General features: G+C 45.3%; 1 protein-coding gene and 1 pseudogene across 2 annotated transcripts in view; both read left to right on the forward strand.

Annotated features, from left to right (window-relative positions):
- ENTREP2 (endosomal transmembrane epsin interactor 2) overlaps positions 1-18,323 on the forward strand; it is a 361,730-nt gene that overhangs the window by 141,662 nt on the left and 201,745 nt on the right. The window lies entirely within an intron of this gene.
- On the forward strand, positions 7,740-8,462 carry LOC132421178 (guanine nucleotide exchange factor subunit RIC1-like; annotated as a pseudogene).

Raw genomic sequence — 18,323 nt, forward strand, 5'->3', positions numbered from 1 at the left:
TTAAGTAACTGACATGTTCCCGCATGCTGAGGCTGGGGCTAAGATGACGCCCAGGAGTTGTGGCCACGGGAGTGTTTTTAGGGTAGATGTTCAGGGCTGGATGGGGGGGGAGTTCTCGGTCACTCAGGAGGACACCACTTTTCTCACTCAAGAGCCACGGTCTTGCGGGGAACTGTCTTATTTGAAAATATTCTGGGAATTCACCTCTTTGCTGTCAACACCAATGTGATTTGCAGTTATTTTGGAAATCCAAGCACATTTTATCTAACCTACAGGCACTAATGAAGAGCTGATGAGCCACTGGTTCAAATAAATGATTACAGTTGGCAAGAGAAGTGCAAACAGGACCCTGATGAGTGATAATCAGGAACAAGAGGAAGGGGTGATCTTATTAATTATCCAAATTCTAAATCTAGCTCCAGAATTTTGAATAATAAAAGAAATTAGAGCCGGAATGTTATGTAAAGTGCTCAGTTACTCTTAAAACAGGCCACCTGATACAGAAGACTGTGTCTGTAGGACATCCTTCAACATTTATTTATTTTTGTGTTTAGAACTGGTTACTCATCTCCTCTTAGAATCCAAATAATCAGTTTATTTTAGTAATTTTAACACTTACTTATTTAATTTTTATATTGTACAGTGAGTTGCAAAAACACTGCAATTATGGTTTGTTTCTTAAATCTGGGCCTTTGGCTCACATGCTCAGGAAAGAAAGTTTGACAGTCCCCCACAGATGTCAGGCTTTGAGAACTCATCGTGGACTGGAAAGAGCCCCCAGTTTCTTTCAATGAGCTGATTTCCCACTGACCTCTTGCATGGATTGGAGATGCTGAGAACTTGCAGGACAAGCCAGGGATATCTTCCTGGGCTTCAGTTTGGGACAGTTAATGAAGCAGAATATGAAAGACAACTCAAGATTAAAACAAGGTTTTAGTGATTTTTTTTTATATGCCTGGCCCCCAGATCCTGTCAGTTTACTCCCTTCCAGCCTTCTGAGTCCTTGGAAAGCTTTACAGTCAGCAGGGAAAACAAGGTAAATTTGACTGAAATTTTGTCTCAAGATTCGGTATGTACTGAAGTAGTATGTTTTAAAATATAACATTATGGGAAATCCATCTCATAATGTTACAGATATGTTTGAAAAATATTTTCTACCAAGTAATTATTACTTAAACTAGTGGATAAGCCATGCACTGGTTCAGTTTAACAATTCAGCATTGAAATCATTGTTTCCTTGTATTTTGACTCTAACTTCTGGATTCATTTAATTTAAGAGCATCCTAGTATTGTCAAGTAAAACCGATCTGTTTTCAAAATTTTCTCTATACTGGGCAACCAAAATTAAACTTAGAAGTCAATTATCTTCCTGGGCTGATGTGACTTTGGCTGTCCTGTGTAATCCCATTTTCCAATCTCAGTGTTCTCTTGATTGAATCTATAATAAATATTTAAAATTTGAACTTATAAAATAAATCTCTGCTAACAAAACACCTGTTTTAAATACTGGATTCCGCATAGGAGTTTCTTTGGAGAATAAAATTCTCTTAAAGTTTAAAAGCTGCTGACCCCAAGTCCTTGTCCCCTGGAGGCTATCTGCCCGCACTTCGTCGCGATGACCGCGGTGGTTCTCTGCCTATGCAGATGCACATAGACAAGACCCGTGGGATACTGCTGACATAGAAAAGATGATTTGAGTATGTGACACGTGAATCAAACAGGGACGTGTTTCTTCTCCACGTGAAGGTCAGGTGTTTTACAGTGTGATTCCTGTGCATGAACAGAAAATGACAGATGGCAAGACCTGCAGCATCTGAACTCCTGTCCCATGGAATGGTGGGAAATTCACATGCTCTCACTCTGAGTGAGATGACCAGCTGGACCGGTGCCATGGACCTGAGTGTTCTTAGCCCAGGGCCTGGATCTAGCTTTGTCACCATTGTCCTTGTCTACTACATTGGTTGCCTCATCGATAACAAAGTGTTTTATAACACATATATATTTTTTAAAAACCACATTATCTTGAAAGAAGCTGAGTGAGCGCCTTATTTTTATGTCTGCCCTTCCTCTCCTCCTGTAAGGTAGCTTGATCAGAACCAAAGGACAATTTCTAAAACTATCCTATAAAGATGCTCTGAAGGCTTGGGTAATTTTTATCATCTGAAAAAAAAGAAAGAAAGCAAACGATGATATTGACAGACATAAAAGTTAAACAAGCAGTACTGGAAACTTGCCCCAAGCACCATCCAGGATGTGCTACCTTGGGACACCGTGCTTTTTGCTTTTTCCTGCGAGTGCCAAGTTGATGTACCCAAATCTGGGTCTGGCTGCGTCTGTGGGTTTTTGAGGAGCTGGAGTGTCCTCCCTTGAAATTTGCATTATTCCTCTCTCTTCGAGGACTTGGAATTGGCAAGTTCACTCCCACCCTGGAACTTTTGGGTGAGCAGACGGGCTACAGATCTCTGAGTTCACGGTTTTGCTGGCTTGAAGATACAACACTAGTGGATTATGGCTCCTGGCTTCATTAGATTCCATAGACTATTTTTAAAAGATTGTGTTCAGTGATCTTTTTTTTCCCGTGAAGAAGTATCTTTGATTTTTAAAATAGTTTTAATTCTTAAATTACTATACAGTAAAATTGACTGTATAGTTCAATGAATTTTAACACATGGGGCTTACAGTTCCCTGAATTTTGACACATGCATGTCTTACATGTGCTGGAATACAGAATCGTTCCATCACCCCAGAAAACACCCTCATGCTTATCCTGTATAGACGAACCTCCCCCAACCGCTAGGTGCGGGCAACCACTGATCTCTTTATCCCTGTAGTTTTGTCTTTCACAGACAGTCATGTAAATGGACTCATACAGCATGTAAGCTTCTGAGATTGGATTCATTTGCTCAGCATAGAGCCTTGGAGGTCTATCCAGATTGTTACTGTATAAATAGTTTCTTTCTTTGTTTACTGAGTAGTATCCCATTGTATGAATGTACCTGTTTGTCCAATCATCCATGGAAAGACATTTGGGTTGTTTCCAGTCTTTTTTTTTTTTTTGACAATCAGGAATAGAGTTGCTATAAACATTAGTGTACAAGTTTTTCTGTGAACACGTGTCCATTTCTCTAGGGTACATATTCAGGAGTGGGCTTGCTGGTCAGGATATGTTAAACAAATGAGCAAAATAATCCCCGCAAATGTCAAAGACCATCTCCCCTCAAAAGGAAAATGGGGGGAAGTCGCTGAAAGGAGAAAACACAGGTTTGTCAAGCAGGGAGGAGCAAATAGGGAAGAGTAAAATAGAACCAGCCGTTCAGTCCCCTAGACGCCGCAGGCCACATCTCAAGTGTGGCGGCAGGAAACAAAAGTGTCCCCGAGTTGAGAGCAGTTTCTCAACCTTAGTCACATCTGAGATTCCCTGGACGCCATGAACTCCCACTTTGAGAAGCCCAGTCTTGGAGTCTCGTGACAGCTGGCCCATGTCTGCCGTGCTGTCGTGTTGATCTTATACCAGAATCCCACTGTGAAAAGTTCATCTGCAACACAAACCTTTTTTGTGGTGTGAGACACGGCTCGTCCCACTTGAGGCCTTGCAATGCTATGGAAGTAATTCGGTCACTGATGCTTCAGGTCGAGCCCACTGAAGCAGGAGTCTTGTCTTCTTAGCTGTTTGCTCGCAGCGTGTGGATGTGTCTCTGTGCATCTGGGTGCCTGTAACTGACAGCCTGGGGTCCTCTCAGGGACGTTGAACCTGACTTATGATCCGTGGCACAGCTTTGGGTTCACATGGGGCACTGAACAGGTGGGGGCATGTGGATAAAAGGCCAGAATGTGGTTCTCATCACACAAATGCCCAGTGATTATACAGCGTCTCATGTGAGCCCTGTTAGGGAAGAACCAGGGAACAATTGACCACAGAGACCTCTGTGTCGGGGAAACGGGTCTTTCTAAAAGCTTTCATGATAATACCAGGCCCGTCCCAGATCACCAGTCTCTTTTGAAGCAGAAACAATGAAGTACATGGACATTTGCCCATGGGTTGCTGGGTTCTGCAGTCACGGAAGCCCATGGACGTCAAAGACGGCAGGGGATTCTTGAATCCCTAAAACCAAGACACGAGAAGTGCTGTGCTCGCGGAGCCGTGGCAGCCACGTGTTCATCAGTTCCTTCAGCAGGTCCTCTAGGCATCTCTTTCCAGGGGCCGTTGCTCGCATTCTCTAGGACAGGCAGAGAGTAAACCGACCAGCGAAGCAATCTACAGTATAATGCCTGGTAGTGATAAGTCTTACGATGACAGATACAGCCGGGTGTGGGGCTTCAGTGACAGGACTGGTGGCTCTGAGTCGTTAGGTAAATGGATCACCTTTTTTGATTCTTTATGAAAAGTTAAGGGGGTTCTGTTTAGGGAAGGAGGATGTACAGGCCTCAGGGCCAGAAGGGAGCGGTACGTCCTTCAGTGTAGGGGTCCCCAGATTTTCCAGTGGAAGACTTCCTTGGGAGTCACGGGGGTCTCCCCCTGGGGGACAAGCAGTGGAAGAGAAGGAAAAGAAGGAAAACTGAGGGAGGCTTCTCCTCCTGTGATTGGGCTCGGGGGTCTGCCTTCCAACACGTGATGGGGGAACCCTCTCTCGACTTACCAGAAGCCACATTGTCAGAAAAGGAGCCTTCTGGGAATTATTTCCTCTTGATTGGAAGAATGCGCTTTTAACTATGTGACAGGGAAGAAGATTTATACCAATTGGCCTCTGTGGATATGTGAATGAATGTGAGCAGCCTGAAGAGAGAAGCATGGGTCCATGATCACTGGCATTTAGGACTTCTAAGGGCAAAGGAGATCTTTGATCATTAGTTCAAAGAAGAAATGAACATCAAAGGGGAAAGGGGCAGCTGTGATCCTTCCGAGGCAGGAATTAATTTCATGATTAGATTCTGGTCACTCACTGCCATGCAGATGCACCCAAAGGCCCAGTTCTGAGGGGGAGAGAGGCACGCACCAGGATGATGTTGGGGAGGACACAGCCACCAGTGCTGGGGCCGGGGGGTTCCAACAGTTGGAGGGCTGGAGGTGCCACAACCCAGGGGGCCCTGGCCTGGGGAGCTGGGGGCGTGACTGAGCCTGGTTTGTAGCGGGGATGGGGGGTGGGAGGCAGGAGGTCAGTGCTGGACCAGCAGTGGAGTGGCCTGAGTCCAGGCCCGCAGGGATGCCTGGGGGCTCCTCCCAGCAGTGTGGATGAGGGCCTGCGGGTGCTGCGGCTGGCAGCTGGGAGTGCAGGAGACGGGGAGGGCGAGGCCGGGATGGGGCAGGCCCCCTGTGCTCTTTCCAGCCCATTTGCAAGGGGCCTTGCTGTGGTGATTCCTGCGGCCTTGGTCAGCAGCTGTCCCCGAGGCCTGCTGTTTGTGCCAGGGCCTAGGGGTCCTGGCTCTAGTGGAGTTTACGTTTGAGGGGGAGAGGGTCAGGCAGAGACCCCTCACCCAGGTGTAAGGAAGTACAGATGAGGACGATGACACTAGAGCAGTTTTCCGGGAGAACCTCCTAGGGGAAATGAGGTTTAAGAAGAGACCAGGGTGGTGAAGAGGCGTGGGAGGAGAGGAGACCCGGGGCGTGGGGGGAGAGGAGACCCAGGCAGGACAGGTGAGCAACTGAAATTCAAAATGGAAACCCGTGCGAGAGCCGTGGCACAGTTGTTGTGCTCGGGGGACAGACGGAGGAATGGGGTGGCTGGTCAACTGCAGGGGGAGGGCCAGGGCTCAGGGCTGGAGGTGGGTTTTATTCTCATTGCAAAAAATTCCCATGTCGGTTATAAACAGCAATGAATGTACAGGAATTATTTCGAGTTGACAGAGTCTTTAATTTAGAATGAGAGTTGACGCATTGAGAAAACATGTCACTGATTTCGTATTTAACACCATCCACTCTGCTCCTCACTTGAAGCTAGGTGCATTTGGCAATGATGTGGTATATTACGGCCAGAGAGCCATTTCCAAGCAACAAAGGATGAAGTCTCCTGCAATTTGTCATTGTTTTTCTAACTATCAGAATAGCCTGTTCACACTGAAAGAAAATGCAAATGCATCGGTACTCCCATTATTTCAGATCTCCTAATCAGACTGGTCTGCGTTCATTTCATTAATGTGACGAATAGAAAATGAGGATTCTCAGACCTGGAGTGAGAGGGAAATGGATTGCTCTCTGCTTCCACCTCCCACTCCTTGCCCTTATAAAAATTGCAATATAATTTTTTTTCCTGTGAAAATAAGCTTATATGATTTATTTTGCTTTTTAATTTATTTACTGATTTTCCCCAGGCTGTGCTCCATATACACTGCTCCTGGAGATGCCAGGGATTATAAAATTATGATCAAACTGATGAGTTTACTGTTGCTTGGGCCTAAAAATAGTTTTAACAGAAATGGTTATGTATAGATTATATGAATTTGGGGGAAGGGTTCCACAGAGTGACTTTTACTTTGCGGGTTACATTTTTGTTAAAGGTGTGCCTGTACAATCTTTCTGGGGCGAGTTATGGAAATATGCTGTTAGGAGAATGATTCCAGGCTGCATCCAGCCGTTGTAAAAGATTCAGGATGACCCGTAGGTGCCCCCACAAGTAGACCTGATTTGTAAACATTTAGATTCATTAAAAAGATGAGCTATTTGGAATTCTTTACTTATGAAAGACTGCTTCATCACAATAAAGCCATGCCGGCAGGGGTCAGAGTGGCTGAGCAGGAGGGAGAGTTGTGTGCTGGTCCGGAACACGGATGCTGGAGCTGATGGCCTGGGTTCACATGCTGGCTCCCCTGCTACCAGCCATGTGGCCATAGTGTAAGTCTCCTGGCCACTCGGACCTCTGTGTTTTTCTCCTGAGATCAGAACAGTCCCTCCCCCCTCGGATCCCTGTGGAGATTAAACAAGCACAGTTCGGGCACATCGTAAGCACCCTTAACTCTCAGCTGTAATTTGCGCTTCTGGAACGGGGCATATTCGGGGACAGAAGAAGCCAACTCTGCCTGATTCAAGCAAAAAGGGAGTTACTGGAAGGACTTGGGGAGGGTGGGAGCTCCTAGGAGCAGTGCCAATAAGACCAGGAACAGGGCAGCAGCCCTGGCGTCCCCTAGCACAGAGTCATCAGACACTGCCTGTTTCGTTTCCCAAGACTCAGAGTGGGTCCTTGGCTATTTTGCAGGAGGTGGTGACCTCCAGGATCATTAAAGCCTGGTCAGATCAGGCCCGGTTGTGCAGAGTGATCCTTCCTTCCTCCCTCACTCCCTCATCCACCCGCCCATCCACCCATACATCTACTCACACACACGTCCATCCATCCATCACCCTTCCATCCATCTACTCACCCATCCACCCTTTCATCCATCCGTCCATCTATCCATCTACGCATCCACCCTTCCATCCATCTACCCATCTACCCATCCATCCATCTACCCATCTACCCATCCATCCATCTACCCTTCCATCCATCTACCCACCCATCCACCCTTCCATCCATCCACTCATCCATCCATCCACCCTTCCATCCATGCACCCTTCCATCCATCCACTCATCCATCCATCCACCCTTCCATCCATCCATCCACCTTTCCATCCATCCACCCTTCCATCCATCCACCCTTCCACCCATCCACCCTTCCATCCATCCACTCATCCATCCATCCACCCTTCCATCCATCCGTCCACCCTTCCATCCATCCATCCACCCTTCCATCCATCCACCCACCCTTCCATCCATCCACCCACCCACCCACCCATCCATCCATCCATCCATCCATCCATCCATCCATCCATCCATCCACCCACCCATCCATCCATCCATCCATTCACCCATCCATCCATCCATCCATTCACCCACCCACCCACCCATCCACCCTTTCATCCATCCACACTTCCATCCATCTAACCACCCATCCACCATTCCATCCATCCACTCATCCATCTATCCATCCATCCATCTATCCATCCATCCACCCTTCCATCCATCTACCCATCTACCCATCCATCCATCTACCCATCCATCCATCCACCCTTCTATCCATCTACCCACCCATCCATCTACCCACCCATCCACCCTTCCATCCATCCACTCATCCATCCATCCACCCTTCCATCCATGCACCCTTCCATCCATCCACTCATCCATCCATCCACCCTTCCATCCATCCATCTACCCTTCCATCCATCCATCCACCCTTCCATCCATCCATCCACCCATCCATCCATCCACCCACCCATCCACCCACCCACCCACCCTTTCATCCATCCACACTTCCATCCATCTACCCACCCATCCACCCTTCCGTCCATCCACTCATCCATCCATTCATCCACTCTTCCATCCATCTACCCACACTCTGCCATCCATCCATCCATCCACCCACCCATCCACCCATCCACCCACCCATCCACCCATCCACTCATCCATCCATCCATCCACCCATCCATCCACCCTTTCATCCATCCATCCATCCATGCATCCATCCACCCTTCCATCCATCTACCCACCCATCCACCTCTCCATCCATCCATCCACCCTTCCAGCCATCTACTCACCCATCCACCCTTCCATCCATCCACTTATCCATCCATCCATCCACCCTTTCATCCATCCATCCATCCACCCTTTCATCCATCCATCCTTCCATCCATCTACTCACCCATCCACCCTTCCATCCATCCATCCATGCATCCATGCATCCACAATGATCTGAGTGCCTGCTCTGTGAGCCAGGCCCTGTGCTGGGAGCTGGAGATGCAGTGTTGGACAAGACAGACCAGGTCTTTGCCTGGTGGGCTTACATTCTGGAGAAGGGAGACAGGTGATAAATAAGCAAACCATTTCATATGGTGACAGGTGTTGAGAAGGAGATAAAATTGCAGTGCAGTAGGTAAGGGCCAGGGCTCTGCTCTGGACTGGGGCTCAGTGAAGGCCTCTCCCTGAGCAGGTGACATATGAATGGAGATGTGCATGGTGGACGGAGCCTTCTGTCAATGGGGAGATGGAGTCAGGATCTCTAACTCACCCTCTGCTTCTCCCTCTGTTCTGTGTTGTCGAGGTCATCTGGAGGTCTAGTTGGTTGGCGTCACCATCACTTGGATCTAGGGACCTGAGGGACCATGTTGCTGGCCCTGACCTTCGTCTGCCCCGTCCTTGGCCTGGGGAGCCACATCCATCTCTGTGAATCTCTGTGGCTTCCTTGCCAACTCCTGAGCCAGCTTGGGGCCCGTTGGAGTGGTCAACACTTTCCCACCTCTTCCTTTCCCAGCCTTTTCCCTCGGAATCCATTTCTCCTCAGAGACAGTGTGTCCATGGTGGTTGGGGTCCATGAGCCAGAGGACGTATGGTCTAAGTAGGACTTGAGAGTCTGTGCAGGTGGGTGTTCTGGCCTTACGTCAGGCATGAGCGCCTCATGCAGCCCGGCTGATTTGCGTGACCCCCTCATTCTGGCTCTTTTCATTGGGTCTCCTTCCCTCACCCCTCAGCTGCAGTCATGGAGGTGCCCTCACCTGGGCTGGGCTTGGGTATCGCTGAGGCCTGTTGGCATTCTGTAGCTGATTCCTTGCTTACTTCTCAGGAAATACAGTTTCAGATCATTGCTGTCTGTCGGTTTCAACCACAAACTCCTTCTTCCCTCCCACCAGTTCTTGTCAGAATCGGGACAGAGGGGAGGAAGGGCTGAAACCAAAGAAGGTGACATTTTTAATGGGTTAAATGTGATATAGAATCTACATACAAATATAAAATCCCAGATTTCACATCGGAACCCACATCCAAAAAGTAAACCTTAACAGAGCAAGCACAGGGGAGAGGAGACGATTGTTTTGGCAGTTAACGTGAAAATAGATCCGGGCGTGCCCGTTGAGAGCAAATTTGGTGTGAGCTGGTGTGACCAGCCACCTGACAAATCTTAGATTCTTTTCATAATCCTGGTGCATCTCTGTGCAGTGGAAGTTGTGGCATGTGGTTCTGATGACCCATGACTCTCTTTAAAACTTTTTATTTGGCGAGCGTTCAGGATGACTGACAGCTCCATTTTTGTGTTTCATGGTTTCTAAATGTGATGCTGTTTCTTGACATTTTCATTACACTAACTTTTATATCAGCTGACGAATGGCAGCCCAGGAAACTCCCACGTTATAAAATCTGTCAATTCTGTGTGCTGTTTATAATAAATAGTGACACATTTGGAATACGGGCATGGACTGAGAACCTGGCTATTGAAAATTCTGTTTCCTAATAACATGTTCAACAGTTCAGAAATTTCACTTTTTTCCTTTTGGTAAAAAAGCTTAAGAGAAATGAAAAAGTGAAAATGGAAGTATATTTTCTGAGCGTACGAGAGGCCAGCTGTCTAAAGTTTAGTGTGAAAGCCCTGAGAAGGAATGCGCAGGGCTCACCACGGGGGCTCATCTTGATTTCGTTGTGGAAAGGACTTCTAGTGACCCTACAAACATCACACACAGCCCAGGTTTTTGGTTTGATTATTATTTTACTCCACTGACTCTTTTTTTTTAATTTTTAAAATTGAAGTATATTTTCTGCTGTACAGCAAAGGGACTCAGTTATACACATATATACACACATATATAATATTTTTTTCCATTATAGTTTATTCCAGGATCTTGAAATATAGTCCCCTGTGCTATACAGTAGGACCTTGTTGTTTATCCATCCTATATGTAATAGTTTGCATCTTCCACTGACTCTTAAACATGTCTTTTTTCTCATTTGATATCTCACTTAAAAGTTAATTCTTATAATAAGTAGGTTAGGTGCATATTGCAGTATTTTACCTTAATAAACAGCCAGGGAGTATTCTGCTTATATTACGATCCGTTTGTTCATCATGGTGTCAGTTTTGCACTTCTAAGGTGAAGAGGGCTCAGAGAGTGTCCTGAAAGAACAGGTTCCAATGACGGTGTGGTGCTTCTCGCTCTGTGTTCTATTGGTTCTTGTGAAGCGTTCAGATCCCTGGGTGTGTGGGCAGAACGACGCCCCTACCCCCCATGGTGTCCTGTCCTGATCCCTAGAACCTGTGAGAATGTTACCTGACACGGCAGAAGAAGCTCTGCAGACGCGAGTAACTTACGGATTTTGAAACCGGGAGGTTTATCCTGGAGTATCGGCGGGGCGGGCAGTGTCATCACAAGGGTCCTTAGAGGGGAAAGAGGGAGGGGGGTGAGGATGGGAGCAGAGGTGGGAGCGGGTGGCCCCTGAAGCTGGATGAGCCGAGTGCGGATTCTCCCCTGCAGACTCTGGAAGGCAGGCGGCCCCACTGCCCCGTTTTGGACTTCACGCCTCCAGAATGGTGCGGTGATTCGCTTGTGTGTTTTCAGCCTCTAGGTTTGTGGTGATTGGTTACAGCAGCCGGAGAAACAGATCGATTGGGCCCCATCTCAGGAACCCCCAATTAGACAGTCTGAAGGTCAGGGCTCAGGGGGTCTGCCTTTCCGTCCCCAGCCCCCGACCCTGGGAGTCTCATGACTGGGGGGTAGGGAAAGTGCTTTGCTCACATTTATTTCAAAGTAGCTGCGGGATAATGATTTAGGCCTAAAAAGAATGGAAACATGGGAAGAACCACGGTTAATATCACACAGAGTGCTTATAGAGACATAGAGATACTTGGAATAGTACAGCAGAAAAGCCGAGTTTGCTTTCAGTGTAACCAAATGAATCACACAGGGTCAAAGAACAAGAAACAAAGCCCCGCTGCAGTGTGAGGGTCCATCCTGCCGTCCCTCCTGGGCGCTGCACGTCCACAGGTTTCTTCGGCCTCCCAGGCTGCTCACTCCCAGGGCAGCAGCCGCCAGAGCCCTGGGGCTGGTCCTGACGCCATGGTTCTCCTGTGCTTCTGTGTGACAGGCGTGGCCTCTCCTCCTGGAATCACCCCGACTGCTTGGTGCTCAGACGCAGGGCGTTTTGAAGCAAGTATTAGTATTTAGGGCATATCATGTACTAATGTCAGGAAGCCTCTGGGCTCAGTGGCATACAGTGAAATAGAGATGTGGAAGGAAACTCCATACCAGCTCTGACTCATGACCTCAGCGAGATCTAAAAGGAAGTCACATTGCAGAAGAAGGGCGTGAAATGCAGTGTCTGCAGACAGGACATGAAAATGTTCCCATGAGCAGACCTGGATGAGTGAGTTAGACCAGAGGAGGATCCCTTTGGGATAAAGATGGGGGAGTTGGGAGAGAAAAGCTAAGGGACATGGAGAGTAGATGCCAGACACTGGGTGGGCAGATAGTAGGTATTTCAGTTTTGATTTTTTCTGAATCAGTGATTAAAAAAACAAAAGATAAGCATGAGATAAGAAAAAACCATCCACTTTCACAGGAAAGAGAATCACACTGATACTAGGTTCTAACCCTCAAAACCCAGTACAGCAGTAATTAACACAGCATTGTAAATCAACTATAGTTCAATAAATAAAATAAATAATAATTTAAAAAACCAAAAACCCAATGCTAGGAGGTGATGCAGCAACATTTATATGTTTTAGAAGGAATAAAACTATTAAGCTAGGTTGCTGTAGGCTTTCTATACGCAAAATTTCTAAGCTTATTCACATAAATGGGAAAATAATAGTTACCTTTGGAAATACAATAGATTCATAGTCTCTGCTTTCCATTTCTGAAAGAAGAAATTACTTGACATGCGTAAGCCAAATGAAAAAAGAAGTTATCAATAAAAGATGTCAAAAGATGAGAAACATTGGTATGAATAATGCAGCAGTAAGCAACTAAACAAATAAAATATAAAATTAAGTTTGAGTAGTTGTGGTTGTTTAATAAAATCTGGGAGGTCAGGTGGAGTAGAAAATCTTGCCATCTTGCATAGAGCCTATAAGTATATGTGCCATTGATATACATGTAGATATGTATTTTCAAGTAGGTATTTAAAAATTTGAATAGAAAAGAAATGTGTAATTTTCAAATGATTAGAACAAGGAAATAAACAAATAGAAAAGTTGGCCAAAATAGCAAAAGACAGGAAAGTTAGAAAAACAGAAGATAAAAAAATAATAAACAAGCATAAAAATAAGATAGCAGGGGGAAACATCAGATTGTCAGCTATCCCAATAAATGCAAGTTGCTTAAATTCCCCTAGTAAAAGACAGTGCTTTGGATTGGGACAAAAAGCAAAATTCAGATAGATGCTGTTGACCAAAAACATGCTTAAAATAACAGACCAAAGCATCTGCGAAGAGCTATTATCTCACAAGGGCCAGGAAAAAGAAAGTAGGGCTATCATTATAAGATCAAACCGAATGCAGTACAAAAATAATTCTAAACAGAATAAAGAGGATTTAAAACTATTAATAAAGGTGTAGTCATCATCAGAGATATTTGGAAATATGTTATCTGGTGGGTTTTGATGGTAGAAATAGAATGTGCAGTAGAATGAGAAGAGTGAGACAGCCCATCATTGGAGGATTGGTGTCCATAGATGTCCACAGTGTATTTCTAAATGAAAAACTGTGTACTCTGAGCGAAGTCTTTATAAAAAAAAAAAAATCAAATGAACTTTGTGAATCGAAACAAGTCGAGGTATAAATATGCTTTACATGTTGCCGTTGGTTTCTCTCTGTGTGCGGTAGTATGGGTAAATTCTATTTTTTCCTCTGTATGCTTTTTCATATTATCTAAATTTAGCAACATGAATGGATATTATTTACATAGTCAGAGAAAGGGTATTCAATTTTGAAAAGAAAAAACACTTCACCTTATCTCTCTCTGAATTCCCACTATAATTTCCTATGCCAGCGTTCCCTATATAGTGTGTGCAGTGCAAGACTGGTTATGCACGATGTTAAATGTGTATTTTGAATTAAAAAAGATTCCAAGGTCACGTTTGGAGAAGGCCCAGTTATTCAGGGTTGAACTGTTTCCTGCGCTATGTATTATTGTGTATATTATGTATTTGTTGTGCTGATGTACCCTGTGACTCTTTGTGAGAGGGATATATATACTATGTCATGTTTTCAGACCTCATTGATTTATATGTGTGCCTTGAGAAACTATTGATAGTCTTCTGTGGAAAACAGTCTGAAACCCTCTCATCTACCACAGAATTTTTCACTTGATTATGTATCTCAGATTCCTTCCAGCTCCCCCCGCCCGCAAGATCTGGTATAATTGGCTGGCACCTGTATCAGTTCTTTTGGCCAAGATGTCCCAAGCCCTTCCCAAACTTTCTTCTAATTTCTGCAGGTTACGGGCTCCATTGTCCCAAATCCCTACCCTCAGGGGCTGTCTCGGCACTGCCCTGTCTTATCCAAATCTGACACTCAAAACCTTTGTGAGTCCTTGTCACCTTCCCTCCACCCCAGTCTAGCCCTACAAAAGCATCTTTTCTGAAGCATCCAAAAACAAATGTACTAATGACTTTGTACGGGAGACAGTGGTGGGTGGGGGTTTTTCCTTGCACAGCCAAGAGCCTGCAGCTCTCAACATGATTGCCCTCTAGAGTTCTTCGGCCTTATGGCCACCAGAGATCTTTCTTATTCTTCCCTCATTTAATATACAAACTTTATCCACCCTAAACTCCTGGATTATACTCTGCTTTCCCCTCATTTCAGATCCAAGAATTTAACACTTCTTTTCTCTCTATAATTCAGGGACTTTAGCTCGGCCCCAGCATCCCCTCTCAGGGTGGTTAAAACCCCTTGAGAGGCAGGAGAGAAGGTCCGTGGGGTCCTTACCCTGGGTGAGCAGTCACTTGCTCAGAGCCATTCAGCTGGCGGGTCCTCGTTTTGAGTTATTTTCTGGGGCTCCACCGTCAGCATCTGGAATGATGTTGGCTGCTGTCCAGTAAGTACTTAGAGTTCATTGATCATGAAATAATCATTGAAGAAATTAACTGATCTTAATCTCTTTGGTGTTTTGTGGGTAGAAACATCAGATTGTATTTCCCCATGGTACCATGAAAAATGGGGAGATTTTGGAGTTTTGGCATAACAGGATAGTTTAAACGCTTTCAAATTTAAAAAAAAAGTAAAAGGATCAGCTGTCTTCTCACAGGCATTAGAGATGCTGGTATTACTTGTGGTTTGAAATTAATAATTCAAGTTTTATATTACTAAAAAGAAAAATATTCATGTCTCTTTTTAAAATTAATTTTTATGTTGCCTAATAAAATAAGGACATAGTTTTAAAAGTCAAATAACAATAGGAAAGCCCAGCAGTTCCTTGCCCTAACCTGCCCTGAGGCAATTACTTCTGATTTTTTAGGTTTTATTCTGGACATCACATCTCCACATTTCTACATGGGATGCAGATCCTGCGCTCTTCGATTCATCAGTTTAGGCATCATTATGGCAGTGAAGATTTTTAGCTTTTTACCTCACTGTCCCCTCTGCTTCCCTTTCCTCACCCTCCAGAGTGGGTATAGTACAAATTTAGTTTAGTCAGTGTTTGGGTTTACATTACCATGCATATGCAAATATTATTCACAGCAAAGCTGTGTAGTGTATTATGATTGTTGCCTAGCTAACTTTTTGTTTTCCTGAAGTTGATACTTGCCTTGCTTTTTCATTTTCTTAATCGTTCTCTTGCCGTAGCCTCTCAGTAGTTTTGCACAAAGTCAGTTCCAGCAGATAATCTCTCTGTTCCGTTTTTCTTCTCAGATTCCTCACTCTTTTCTCTTGGGTTGATGACTCTCTAAGCCTGCTGCACAGTGGTCATCCTGGACACTCCCTTTGCTGTGATATTTGGAATCCTATTCGCCCATTTTTCTGGATCTCAAGTCTTCCTCATTCTGGCTCTGAATCCTCATTGTCATGGAGCACATCCTGTGTTTCATCTAATAAGATGCTGCAGTGGCAGAGGGCGTGGCCTCACCATGCCTTCTCTTGGCTCACTCTGCTACCATGTGAATTGGAGGTGCTCAGTCCCCACACCACAGATCTTTTGTTTTAGCCTTTTCAGGGAAGAAACCTCTAGAATTCTGGTGGAGTAAAGGGAGGGGAATCTAGGGATTTAAATTTTTTCAAGTGGTTTGCCCAATTTTCCTTTCTTATTTCAGCAACCCCCCTTCTCAATTGTTATATAAATGGCCAAAGATGGCCTCTGTGCATTGGGCCCTAGGTTATTTATTTCTTCACCGTGGGTTGAGACCTGTTCAGTCGAAAGCTTGCTGGTTCCAAACTCAAATTTTTACACATCCAGTTATTTCTTTTTTAAAATAAATTTATTTATTTATTTTTGGCTACGTTGGGTCTTCGTCGCTGCACACAGGCTTTCTCTAGTTGTGGCAAGTGGGGGCTACTCTTCATTGTGGTGCGAGGGCTCCTCATTGCAGTGGCTTCTCTTGTTGCGGAGCACAGGCTCTAGGCGCACGGGCTTCAGTAATTGTGGCTCGCGGGCTCTAGAGCGCAGGCTCAGTAGCTGTGGCGCACGGGCTTAGTTGCTCCGTAGCATGTGGTATCTTCCCAGACCAGGGCTCGAACCTGTGTCCCCTGCATTGGCAGGTAGATTCTTAACCACTGTGCCACCAGGGAAGTCCCCACGTTCAGTTATTTTACACAATGGCCTGAATAAGCAGAATTTGTTTTCTTTTCCTTTTTTTTTTTTTTTTAGCATTTAGAACCTTCCTGCTTTGCATACTCTGCAAAACCTCCCCCAGCTTCTGCTGCCCATTGGTAAGATCAGGCCTTATGGTTATAAGACCCCAAGCCGCAGCTGCCCTTCGGACCTCTCTGACCCAGAGACTCCCCACCGTGCTGCTGAGTGACCCCGTCTGAAGGTGCAAGCCCCTCTCCAACACTCCTCTACCTCCAGCCTCACTCTCCTCCCTTCTGGATGGTGTCCCCTGGCCTTAAGCCCCTGAATGGGGTCATGCCGAGGGACTTCGCCTCTCATGCAGCCAGGGGCCACCTGATAAAGTAAAGCTTGTTGTATGTTACTGCTTCTTTTAGTCTATCTATTTCCTCGACCAGCCCCCAGACCCCTGGAACTGTCTGCATCAGTTCAGCCCCAGTTCCAGAGGTCCTCGGTGAGGCCTGTGCCTGAACCTTCTGGGGGTTCTGAGATGTACACAGGTTGTTCTGTTTTCTCCGCCGCTGCTGCTCTGGGATCCCTTGTTCTCAGTTCTGCTAAATCAGTACCACCTCTCTGTCTCTTTCAGAGCTTCCAAAGTTTGGTTGCAGTCAGTATTCATTCATCCCTTTCATCAGTCTTTATTCCTTCCTGCGTATCTGGGCTTCCCTCTGGATCATTTTCCTTTTGCTTTTCCTAGTGCAGGTTTGCTGGTGACAAATTCTGCTTTGATTGTCTGAAGAAGTCTTAACTTCATCTTCAATTTTTGAATGATGTTTTCTTGGTTATAGAATTCCAGGTTGGCAGTTATTTTCTTTCAGGACTTGGTTTCATCATTTGGTTAGATGGTTTCATCATTTCTGTTAGAAATTGACTTTCAGTCTTTTTGTTACTTCTTTGAAAGTAGCGTGTGTGTGGTCTAAATCCACCCTTTACTGCTTTTCAGATTTTCTCTTTATGTAACCTCTCTCTCTCTCTCTCTCTCTCTCTCTCTCTCTTTCTCTCTCTCTCTCTCTCTCTCTCTGTAATAAGCCAGCTTGGCTTTGAAAAGCTTCTTGAATAATTTGTGATTTGATATTTTAATTGTTTTGGAAAATTCTCGGCCATTCTCTCTTCCACCCTATTCTCTTTTTCTCTTTCTGGGACTTGAATCACACACGTTAGGCCTTGCATTATGTCCTACTTCTATCTGATACTCTTTTTAATTAATTTTCTCTTTCTGTTTTAGTTTGGGTATTTGTTTTAATTGACCTGTCTTCTAGTTAACTAGTCCTGTCTCCTGTTGTGTCTAATTTGCTGTCAAACCCTTCTTTTGAGTTACTGATTTTGGATATTGGTTTTTTAGTTCTATATTTTCCTCTTTGATTAAAAAAAATTTTTTTTTAATTATTTTTTGGCCATGCCACATGGCATGTGGGATCTTAGTTCCCTGACCAGGGATCGAACCCATGCCCCCTTCAGTGGAAGCATGGAGCCCTAACCACTAGACCACCAGGGAAGTCCCCGATATTTTTAAAGACTGTAATTATCTGGTGAATTCTTCTTCTCATTTATTTTGTTCATATTTTTCCCTGTTTTCCTGGACATAGTAATTGTTTCGAAGTCGGTCGGCTGATTTCATTACCTGGTGGCCATCGCCTTCACCCAGCCAGGATCTGCTGTGTCAGAGCTGGTCTGCAGCCCAGGTGAGCTGCGTCTTGTTCTTCTGAGCTCTGGCCTTTTAGGGTTTCCAGAGGAGAGTCTTTTGTATTCTTTACAGCCCTTCTCTCTGGGGTTT

This window comes from Delphinus delphis, chromosome 2 (assembly GCF_949987515.2).
Source record: "Delphinus delphis chromosome 2, mDelDel1.2, whole genome shotgun sequence".
Classification (NCBI taxonomy): domain Eukaryota; kingdom Metazoa; phylum Chordata; class Mammalia; order Artiodactyla; family Delphinidae; genus Delphinus; species Delphinus delphis.